This window comes from Mauremys reevesii, linkage group 3, assembly GCF_016161935.1.
Source record: "Mauremys reevesii isolate NIE-2019 linkage group 3, ASM1616193v1, whole genome shotgun sequence".
NCBI classification, from domain to species: Eukaryota; Metazoa; Chordata; order Testudines; family Geoemydidae; genus Mauremys; species Mauremys reevesii.
The window spans coordinates 79,574,996-79,585,138 of NC_052625.1; the positions used below are offsets into that span (position 1 = coordinate 79,574,996).

Consider the following 10,143-nt stretch of genomic DNA (forward strand, 5'->3'; position numbering starts at 1 on the left):
CGCATGAGTAAGAGCTTTGTTTTTTAAACAGCTTGTAAAGGTGGACTCTCACCCACACGGCACCTCTGGTGACTCCCTGGACCCGGTGCCCCTTTAGCAGGGGTGCTGCCCCCTGGCAGTAACCCCTCAGTCTCAGGGTCTCCCCTTCTTGGGGAACCTCCAACCCACTATTCCCACCTCAGATCAGTATATGGTTACTGCCAGTCATCGTCTAGCCCTGCGTCCTGGGGCAGGCTGCAGGATCAGCCACTCATCACCGGCAAGGAGGGTCTGGACCTGCTGCCTTGGCCTACCCCTGGGCTGCCCTCTGCAACCCCCAGGACCTGTTGGCCTTCTGCTAGGCCACAGCCTGGGGCTTTCCAGGCTGGAGCTCCCCAGCTCCTCAGCCTTTCCCCAGCCCTGCTCCACTCAGGTACCCTGTCTCTAGCTCCCTGCAGCCAGGCCCTTCTCCCTCTACAGATAGAGAGAGACTGATCCTTCCACTTTCCCTGGCCTTCTTATAAGGCCCTGTCGCTCAGTTTGGGGCATGGCTCCAGCTGCAGCCTCTTCCCTCAAAGTGAAGCATTCTCAGGTTAGCAAATGTCCAAAGAAGTGTTGCCCTGGCACCCTCAATTCAGTCCTCTTGCTCATTTGCAGGATGATGCAGACTTTAATGACATGATCCCATAGTATTTTTTTCCCACAGGACCCGTTCCTTATTCAGCGCACAGGGTTTTCTGCTCTGGGGCTGGGTATTGAAGGAGTCTGTTGCCTGTAGGATCCCTGCCTCATTTCTTGCAGAGTTAACGTTGCACAGGCAATGCTTATTCTGGTATTTCCTAACTTGAGAGTGCTTCACTTTGCAGCCTTTTAGTCCTCTGTGCATTTCCTAATGTTTATAGCTTGCTTTACTGAGGAGAACAGTCTCCATAACAAAGGGCTTGGTTATTTTTTTGTGGGTGCGATGTCTCCATTATTTATCTGGTCAGTGTCACTAGTGTGCACTTTACAAGACAGAGAAAGTAAGGACACTCCCTGATACAAAGCCCCTATGATCTAAGGAAGACTGACACATACAAAGAAAGCAGGAGATGTAAGAACTAGGACGTTCTTTCTTTCTTCTGATGAATAGTCATTTATTATGAATTACACTGGTCTACAATTTTTGAGAAGTCGTCTGCTTCAGAGATAAAATGTGGTATTTATTATGTATTTTGATGTGCTGAATTCAAATATGACAATTAAAACAACTGATTGGCTACTGTTTCTAAGATATTTAAGTTTTTACGTTTTATGTCTATGTATATTGGGAAGATAGTAGAGTTTTAATCATAAATTGTAAACCTAGGTCTTTTCATGTGTTTATGTTTGCTTTACATGATAATATTTCACCTGTCCTGTTTATGTAACACTTTAAAAATCAGCAAAAGGGTTATCTAACTAAAATTTATTATGAAACAAAAGGCAAAAAACTATTATGTACATAGTTTAGTCCTATTCAGTGTCTACTCAGCGCTTCTTGGCTTGTCTCTTGTATTCATTAAATGGAGCATCTCTTGTCACTGTCCAGCAATAGTCTGCAAGCATTGATGGGCTCCATTTGCCCTGATAGCATTTCTCCATTGTTGCAATGTCATGGTGAAATCTCTCGCCGTGCTCGTCGCTCACTGCTCTGCAGTTCGGTGGAAAAAAATCTAGATGAGAGTGCAAAAAATGTATCTTTAGTGACGTTGCAACAAAGCTTTTGTATGCCTTGAGGAGGTTTTCCACCAACAACCTGTAGTTGTCTGTCTTCTTGTTTCCGAGAAAATTTATTGCCACTAACTGGAAGGCTTTCCATGCCATCTTTTCCTTGCCACGCAGTGCATGGTCAAATGCATCATCTCAAAGAAGTTCACGAATCTGAGGACCAACAAAGACACCTTCCTTTATCTTAGCTTCACTTAACCTTGGAAATTGTCCACAGAGGTACTTGAAAGCTGCTTGTGTTTTGTCAATGGCCTTGACAAAGTTCTTCATCAGACCCAGCTTGATGTGTAAGGGTGGTAACAAAATCTTCCTTGATTCAACAAGTGGTGGATGCTGAACACTTTTCCTCCCAGGCTCCAATGACTGTCGGAGTGGCCAATCTTTCTTGATGTAGTAGGAATCTCTTGCACGACTATCCCATTCGCAGAGAAAACAGCAGCACTTTGTGTATCCAGTCTGCAGACCAAGCAAGAGAGCAACAACCTTCAAAACGCCACAAAGCTGCCACTGACGTTGGTCATAGTTTATGCACCTCAAAAGTTGTTTCACGTTGTCATAGGTTTCCTTCATATGGACTGCATGACCAACTGGAATTGATGGCAAAACATTGCCATTATGCAGTAAAACAGCTTTAAGACTCGTCTTCGATGAATCAATGAACAGTCTCCACTCATCTGGATCGTGAACGATGTTGAGGGCTGCCATCACACCACCGATGTTGTTGCAGGCTACAAGATCACCTTCCATGAAGAAGAATGGGACAAGATCCTTTTGACGGTCACAGAACATGGAAACCCTAACATCACCTGCCAGGAGATTCCACTACTGTAGTCTGGAGCCCAACAGCTCTGCCTTACTCTTGGGTAGTTCCAAATCCCTGACAAGGTCATTCAGTTCACCTTGTGTTATGAGGTGTGGTTCAGAGGAGGAGGATGGGAGAAAATGTGGGTCCTGTGACATTGATGGTTCAGGACCAGAAGTTTCATCCTCTTCCTCTTCCTCATCTGACTCAAGTGAGAATGATTCTGGTGCATCAGGAACCGGCAGTCCTTCTCCGTGGGGTACTGGGCGTATAGCTCATGGAATGTTTGGATAATGCACAGTCCACTTTTTCTTCTTTGACACACCTTTCCCAACTGGAGGCACCATGCAGAAGTAACAATTGCTGGTATGATCTGTTGGCTCTCTCCAAATCACTGGCACTGCAAAAAGCATAGATTTCCTTTTCCTGTTCAACCACTGGCGAAGATTTGTTGCACAAGTGTTGCAGCATATGTGTGGTGCCCACCTCTTGTTCTGATCTCCAGTTTTGCAGCCAAAATAAAGGTGATAGGCTTTCTTAACCATAGTGGTTATACTGCTCTTTTGTGATGCAAAAGTCACTTCACCACAAACGTAGCAGAAGTTATCTGCACTGTTCACACAAGTACGAGGCATCTCTGCTCACTTTGGCTAAACAGAAATGTGTCCCTTTGCAAAATCAAACACTGACAAATAAGAGAGCATGACACTGTATGATTTCTAGAGCTGATATAGGGCAATTTGTTCAGCAGAGTGATGTAAGCTTCGTTACGATTGCATCATCCATGACTTCTAGGAATAACATGATGCAATTCATATCATGTATGACGCAATACCAGCTTCAGATTGCATCATTCATTGTTTTGCCTAAAAAGCAAGTACTGTCCAAACCACATGCAGCTGATCTGAAGTGCCGCGCAGTGCTAGGTTTTGGGTAGCAAGCCCCCTCACAATGGCAAAGAGCCTTTTCAGAACTCTGATGCAATCTTCCCTTGATGCTCATCAGCTCTGGTGGCCTTTAACCTTAGGCTCATCTCAAGCTCTTTCCACCTCTGGATGCTCTCTGCTGATTTGCTGCCTTCTCGTGGCATGCCCCATTCCTAGCCAGATTTGTCCAGTCCTTTGTTCCTGTAGAACTCAGTGTGGCTGGAACATTAGACTGGAAGAGTTTGCAACAAAAACAGTATGCAGCATTCTGGGGTTTTGAGTACTGTGGCAGAGCTCTGACCTTGCTCCCGTGTGTCCTGCACTTCTAGGTGGTTTATGCTGCCTCAGTGGCTCACTGTGACCCTCCACGTAGCCCTTCTCTCTCCAGGGTTAGGGTTACAGTCTACTGAGCCCTTTTCATCATAGGCTGCAAGGAGGTTGGTGAGAGAACTCCCACAGTCTCTGTTCAGCCTCCTGTCCTGACAGGGACCTGACTTCCCCTTCCAGGAGCTGTTCCTGTAGTGGTGGGTTGGGGGGAACCTGGGCCCGCCCTCTACTCCGGGTTCCAGCCCAGGGACCCTAATGGTAGCAGTTGTTGGCAGCCAACCTTTCACTGCCAGAGTTGCTACATTTACCTGGGACACTTCCCCACAGCTCTCCTGCTTCTCCCTTCTTCACCCTTAGCTTAGGGCACCCTTAACGATGGTTTGAGGGTGTCTTCAGTAACCAGCCCTTCAGCCGCACTTCCTCTCCTCTGTCTCCCTGGCTCTCCCCTGTCTGACTGGAGTGAGCCCTTTTTATAGTATCAGCAGGGCCTTAATTAGAGTCAGGTGGTCACATTAGCTTAATGGCCTCACCTGACTCGTTACAGGTTAATTAGAGACAGGTGTTCTCATTAGCCTGGAGCAGCCCCTGCTCTGGTCAGTCAGGGAACAGAAAACTGTTAATCCAGTGGCCAGTATATCTGCCTTCTGCTATTCTGCTGTACCCAACTGGCCTGGGTCTATCACAGTACGTAAGCCATGGCCTCTCCGCTTTGTCACCATTGGGGATTTCACACCAGGAATGTGTTGGATGGAAACTTCTATTTTAATTGTCTTTGGGGAACATGAAGTTTTTCACTCGCTGTGGCCCAGGCAGTATGAGGAAGTCCCTCAGGCTACTGCTCAAGTGGGTCCACAGTCCTGGATCATCTAGATTTCAGGAACTGAACTCAGCAGCAGCTGTTTCTTGTGCCTCCACCACACTCTTCTCTGATCTACACTTTTCTCCAGGAATGTGCATGGTTACATCCATTTGAGATGGAGATATGGATGCTGCAGTAGCTGCCAGGTCTCCTGCACTCTGACTACCTGGAAGATCAGGCATCTCCTCACCACTCACATCCTCACTGGGGCCGGAAGGCTCAACGTGAACATTTGTGTCTATGTATCTCAGGAGAGCTCCTTCCTGCTTAGACAGAAAAGCTTCCTTTGCTTTCTTGCTTTTTCTGAATGCTGCCCCAGAGGGGCGTTTTCTTCTTTCACTCATGACTGCTGTTCTGTGCCAGCTAGAGTGGCAGGGGACAAATAAGCAGGCTGGTAGCAGGGTCTGAGCGAGGGAAGAGATCAGCGTCTTAAGGGCCTACTCGGCTCCTACTACTTCAGTTGACTGCCTGTTCTCCTCAAGCGGGTTCAGGGAAGCAGCAGGAAACAGGAAGCTCCCTGACAAGCTGGAGTTAGTCCAGACTCCTGGGGGTGCTCAAGAGGTACATTAGAGGCTCCTCGTCCTCCTCTCTGTCCCTGCAGCTCCTGTTGCTTTCTGTTATTCCCTCTCCCCGTTTCTCCTGCCTGCCTGTTATGTCTCTTGTGCCCCCTTCCTTCAGCACAGCACTCCACCAGCTCTGTGCATCTACAGCAGAGAGAAAACATATGCACCAGCACCAGACAATTTTCTACTCTCTGGGTCCTAGTGGTGCCCTGCCACAGTTTGGCACCTGTGGCAGCCACCTCAGTTCACCTCCTGGTAAGGCCAGCCCTGTCCTGTGGGTACGGAGAACCTAACTCCCATTGAGGTCAGCCAGGGAGGCTGGATGTGCACATTGCAGGAAATAGACGGTCAGGGCAGCATAATCCACTGAAAAAACCGTGACTTGCTAATTGCAACCCAGGCTCTGCCTGTGTGGCTCTTCGTCCTGCCTCTGTTGGCTGGAGCATGAGCAGAGCTTTCTGAGACAGCTGCTGCGGCTGTGGCCAGCCATCGAAGCGCGTTTCCCATCGTCTCTCTTCTGGCTGTGGATGTTTGACTGCAGCAGCCCCGCAGAGGTCCTGGCCTCGCTCTCTAATGTCCATTCTCCTCTTGCTTCCATGGCGCTTCTTGAACCATGGAGTAGCCTCAGAAAAACCTCCCAGTTGTGGACACAGGCACCAGCACCGATTCCACAAGCCAAAGTCCCCTTTGCAATCCAGGGAACCAGCCTGGGTTGTCTGGGTGTGGCCCATGGTGACTGCAGACACTGCCCTTGCTGCACAGCGACTCCTGGCACCCTCTAGCCCATCAGCACTCGGCTCTCCCGCTTTCTGCTGAGCGGCTGAGATCTGGGGGAACAGAAACCCTTTGTGAGAGATGGAAAATCTCCTCCCAGGAACACTCTGTCAATGGCTGCCAGAGGCCGTCCCTGTGAAACCCCAAAAGTGCAGCCCCTCAGATTCCCACAGGGGAGATCTCAGCTCATTCACTTGTCACCCGTGGCCGCAGTCTCTGACAGGGGGAATGTAGAGGAGGTTTTGCCAATCGTTCCTTCTGCAGCACCTATAATGGGAGGAGGTTTGGCCTTGTGATGTGAGGCCTGAGTCTGAGAATCAGGGCTCCTGGGATCTGGGGCTCTGGAATGCGGTGTGGTCTAGTGGGTGGAGCTGGATTTGTTGACAGTGAATGAGAGGGGCTTGTGCTGAAGGACCCTGGGTCAATCCCCACCAATTCCTGTGATGTCTACATGTGGCCATGATTTTACTTACCTCTCAAGGTAGGTTATTTAGCCCATTCCTGGACACATGTGTTACATCTGCTGCTGGCCACCCCTGAGATGTAGGTCCTTCATCCACACAAGGACATGGCACATCAAGGTCAATCCAGCAGCTCCCATCCGGTCTTCACCTCCGCAATGGAGGGCGAGCTCTAACCTGACCAGAGAAAGACAGGGTGGTGTTCTTCAGGGGAATCTGCTGGAGCTCCTGCATCCCCTGCTCCACCTCACACCCCGACACGCTCAGGGTTTTCCAAAGATACCACTAATCTCGGATAAACAAAGCAGCTGAGATGAGGTCAGTGTGGGTGGATTTACTGAGCAGACTGGTTCTAATGAAAGAACAGATTTCTTCCCTGCTCTAGGGAGATTCCCATAGGAAAAGTCTCGGATGGTTGGGGTGGGGGCAATGCAAACCCTCAGCCCCTTGAATGGCAGGAAATCAGGACTCAGGGAGTTAAGGGGTGTCTCTGTCCTGCTGGAGGGGCAGATCTGGAGAGCAGGAAGAGCACTAGTGGCATTGTAGGAAAGCCAGTGACTTCTACCTGTGAAGGTGGCTGAAGCTTCTGGCAGACACTAGAGTCCCGGATCCTTACACCTCCTTTGGGGATCCTTTCCCTAGGAATAAAATAAGGACACCACACAGAGAATGACATTTGAATCCCAGGTCTGGGATCCAGGGAAAAGGGATGATCTCAGCCAGGCTACGTACCAGGAACCTGATTTTGGTCCCAAGAGCCACAATTACCCAGAGGAGGTTTTCTTCCCCATTTGCTTTCAGGTTATTTACTCACAGTATTCATTTGTCTGCTTTGCTGGGTCTCTACTCTCTGCAGCTCTTCATTAGCTTTAGTAACAGTCTTTCAGTTTTTGCTTCTGTTTCCTCTTCTTACAGGGTAGCATCTGCTTAGCACTTTTTAAAAAAATAAAACAATTCAAAACAAAATCCTGATCCTACATGGAAGAGAAAGGTTCCTGAGAATTTGGCTGCAGAACTTTAGTGTCTGCATATTTCAGTCTCTATTATTTATTCAGGTGTAGGTCTGATGCCATCTGCAACCCCAAGAATGCCCATATGATGCATGGGGGGCCCTTAGAATACCTGTTAAAAGAGAAGAAGAGAGTAGATTAAAAGATTTTGGCCAGCCCCAGCTCAGAGCTTTCAGTCACTTCAACCAGTGATTCTCTGGCACAGTTGATCTAAAGCAGCTGAACTTTTCAGGCCTTGCCCCCATCTCTGACCCCCCTCCCACCTCGCATTGCCCTCTAACAGCCCTCTCCCTTCTCTCGATCCCTGCAAGCCCAAATACAGAGCCTAGCCCACGCTCCTCCTCTCAGACCCTCTCCTCACACGACCCTCCCCTACCTTTGAGAGGCTGATCCCGGTGCCCTTTACCTAGCTCCTGGAGAAATCATGGCTCCTCAGGACAACCTGGGAGTGGGTGGTTCCAACCTCTGTGTGGGGTGCGTGGTTTTCCGTCTAAGCTTCACTGAGAGCCAGCATGTCTCGATTTCATAGGTTGAGTGAAGTCTAGGATGCGCTGCACTTCTTGAGGACTTCCAACTTCGCCCCATTTATCAATGGCTTCCACCTTATTTGGATCAATCATAACATCTTCTGGGGAGAGGATGTACCCCCAAAACTCTGTGGAGAGTTGGCTGGAGGTTCCGCTTCCATTCTGCGTTGAAACCATGCAGCGAAACCTACCTCCAGGTTCGGATGTGCTGCGCGTGCTGCTCTGGGTTCTCCAAAAAGAGACGTATGTCACCCCAATAGATGACACTGTCCCCAAATACATCACTGATTAAGTGTTTCAAGGTCAGGGGACCGTTAGTTAGCTCAAATAGCATATCAGACCGTTAAAATGTCCATCGTGTGTTTTGAAATCTGTCTTCCATTTGTCCCTTGCCCAAACGAGCCTTAGATTGGAAATTTGTCCCTTTACCCAGCTCCTGGAGAAATCATGGCTCCTCAGGACAACCTGGGAGTGGGTGGTTCCAACCTCTGTCTGGGGTGCGTGGTTTTCCATCTAAGCTTCACTGAGAGCCAGTATGTCTCGATTTCACAGGATGAGTGAAGTCTAGGAAGCGCTGCACTTCTTGAGGACTTCCAACTTTGCCCCATTTATCAATGGCTTCCACCTTATTAGGATCAATCATAACATCTTCTGGGGAGAGGATGTACCCCCAAAACTCTGTGGGGAGTTGGCTGGAGGTTCCGCTTTTCCAATTCTGCGTTGAAACCATGCTGCCGAACCCTCTCCAGGTTCAGATGTGCTGCGCGTGCTGCTCTGGGTTCTCCAAAAAGAGACGTATGTCACCCCAATAGATGACACTGTCCCCAAATACATCACTTCAGCCAATTATTTCCTTACACTCGGAAGGGGTGAAATTCAGCCCTGTGCAGACAGCCAGGGCAAGGTCTGTGCATCACAGCGGGGTTAAGTGGCACTTCACTGCCCAGGTGCTGGGAGACTTCGGTGGCACGGTTTTCCTCCTGGATTGGAACAGCCGGCTGGAATCCTGTGAGGTACAGAGCAGAGAGAGGTTAGGGCCACAACGTTCACCTCAGAGGCTGAGCTTCTGCAGACTTTTGGGATGTTCCCATCTGAGGAGGAGGATTTTGGCCAGCCCCAGCTCAGAGCTTTCAGTCACTTCAACCAGTGATTCTCTGGCACAGTTGATCTAAAGCAGCTGAACTTTTCAGGCCTTGCCCCCATCTCTGACCCCCCTCCCACCTCGCATTGCCCTCTAACAGCCCTCTCCCTTCTCTCGATCCCTGCAAGCCCAAATACAGAGCCTAGCCCACGCTCCTCCTCTCAGACCCTCTCCTCACACGACCCTCCCCTACCTTTGAGAGGCTGATCCCGGTGCCCTTTACCTAGCTCCTGGAGAAATCATGGCTCCTCAGGACAACCTGGGAGTGGGTGGTTCCAACCTCTGTGTGGGGTGCGTGGTTTTCCGTCTAAGCTTCACTGAGAGCCAGCATGTCTCGATTTCATAGGTTGAGTGAAGTCTAGGATGCGCTGCACTTCTTGAGGACTTCCAACTTCGCCCCATTTATCAATGGCTTCCACCTTATTTGGATCAATCATAACATCTTCTGGGGAGAGGATGTACCCCCAAAACTCTGTGGAGAGTTGGCTGGAGGTTCCGCTTTTCCAATTCTGCGTTGAAACCATGCAGCCGAAACCTCTCCAGGTTCGGATGTGCTGCGCGTGCTGCTCTGGGTTCTCCAAAAAGAGACGTATGTCACCCCAATAGATGACACTGTCCCCAAATACATCACTGATTAAGTGTTTCAAGGTCAGGGGACCGTTAGTTAGCTCAAATAGCATATCAGACCGTTAAAATGTCCATCGTGTGTTTTGAAATCTGTCTTCCATTTGTCCCTTGCCCAAACGAGCCTTAGATTGGAAATTTGTCCCTTTACCCAGCTCCTGGAGAAATCATGGCTCCTCAGGACAACCTGGGAGTGGGTGGTTCCAACCTCTGTGTGGGGTGCGTGGTTTTCCATCTAAGCTTCACTGAGAGCCAGCATGTCTCGATTTCACAGGATGAGTGAAGTCTAGGAAGCGCTGCACTTCTTGAGGACTTCCAACTTCACCCCATTTATCAATGGCTTCCACCTTATTAGGATCAATCATAACATCTTCTGGGGAGAGGATGTACCCCCAAAACTC

The 10,143-nt window shown here is 49.3% G+C and overlaps 1 long non-coding RNA gene across 1 annotated transcript; it reads right to left on the reverse strand.

Annotated features, from left to right (window-relative positions):
- Positions 1 to 6,564: 6,564 nt before the first annotated feature.
- On the reverse strand, positions 6,565 to 7,282 carry LOC120402324. The gene is made up of 3 exons (XR_005597141.1): positions 7,173 to 7,282; positions 7,006 to 7,078; positions 6,565 to 6,617 (listed from the first exon to the last, which is right to left on the reverse strand). It is a non-coding gene; the product is annotated as an uncharacterized LOC120402324 (long non-coding RNA).
- Between the last annotated feature and the right edge of the window lie 2,861 nt (positions 7,283 to 10,143).